Here is a 1,392-nt window from a genome sequence, read left to right as displayed (position 1 = left end):
TTAAGAAAACCAAAGTCTGGTGTGGTGGCTCACTCTAGGAGGCGGGGGTGGGCGGGCCTCTTGAGCTCAGGAGTTGGACATGAGCCTGAATGAGAGTGAGATCCCATCTCTAATAAAAACAGAAAAAAACTAGCTGGAGCCTGGGAGTTGGAGGTTGCTATGAGCTATGATGACCCCATGGCACTCTACCCAGGGTGACCCAGCGAGACTCTTAAAAAAAGAGAAGAACTGGGGCACAGGTCAAGAGACAGCTGCACCTGTCTCCCCACCCCCTGCCAGAAAAAGAGCCAGGTGGGCCAGTGAGAAGGGATTTTCCAGTGGGTCAGGGTCACAGTGAATTGTAGGCCTCATAAATTCAGCCAGGCTGGAATTTGACTCCTGCCCCACCTCTAGGGAGGAATTCTGCCCTCAGCCCTCCTTGCTGCCCTCCTGGCTATTCTTGGGTCTCCCTTCACCCATACCTTGGTTCTGGCCAATGGAGAGGACAAATGATTAGCACCCAGTGTGGGGGCCGAGGCTGCCTTAGGGAAGGGGCCCTGAGCCAGGGTAGGTGGCACTAATGGGGCTGTCCCCCCATACACACTGGTGATTTAGCTAGGCCTAGGACTGCAGCTTAAGGTGAGAGGGCTAGGAGACCTGTGCTGGCCTCACAGCTTGTATTGGATTCCAGAGCGAGGCCTGGTAGTACAGTGTACCCACCCTGGGATACACTGGCAGACCCTTGCCTCACTGGATAGGGGGCTCTCCTGGGTGCTTCAAGAGCTTCCTGGAAGAGATAGTGCCCCGCTGTGATTTGGGCAAGTGAAGATGGGTCTGGTACCCCCACCTGGGCAAGAGGCCCACACCTGCAGTGTCAGGAGGGTCTACCAGATGGAATAGGCCCTGTTTCTCTACCCATAGGGAAGCCACCACCAGCTTTGCTGGCAGCCCAGGCAAGGGTAGAACAGAAGGGGAGGTTGAGTCCAGTGTGCCATTCTTGGACCACATGTCAGAATCATCTGGAGGGCCTACAACAGGTTGCTGGGCCCCACTTAGATTTTGTTAGTCTGGAAGAGGCCCAAGAATAACCCTTTTTTTATTTTTTGAGAGTCTCACTTTGTCATTCTCTTTAGAGTGCTTCGGTGTCAGAACTCACAGCAACCTCAAACTCTTGGGCTCGAGTGATCCTCTTGCCTTAGCCTCCCAAGTAGCTAGGACTACAGGCACCTGCCAGAACACCTGGCTCTTTTTTTGAGGCGGGGTCTCGCTCTTTCTGAGGCTGGACTCCAACTCTTAAGCTGAAACAGTCCACCCACCTTGGCCTCCCAAAGTGCTAGGATTACAGGCGTGAACTGCTGTGCCCAGCCAGCATAACACTCTTTTTTAAAGGTAGGTTTTTTTTTTTTTTTTTTT

Source organism: Otolemur garnettii, unplaced genomic scaffold (genome assembly GCF_000181295.1).
Source record: "Otolemur garnettii isolate 467f Iridium unplaced genomic scaffold, OtoGar3 scaffold00044, whole genome shotgun sequence".
In the NCBI taxonomy this organism is placed as follows: Eukaryota; Metazoa; Chordata; class Mammalia; order Primates; family Galagidae; genus Otolemur; species Otolemur garnettii.
The sequence above is the reverse complement of the archived record's forward strand: the minus strand, read 5'-3'. Positions refer to the sequence as shown.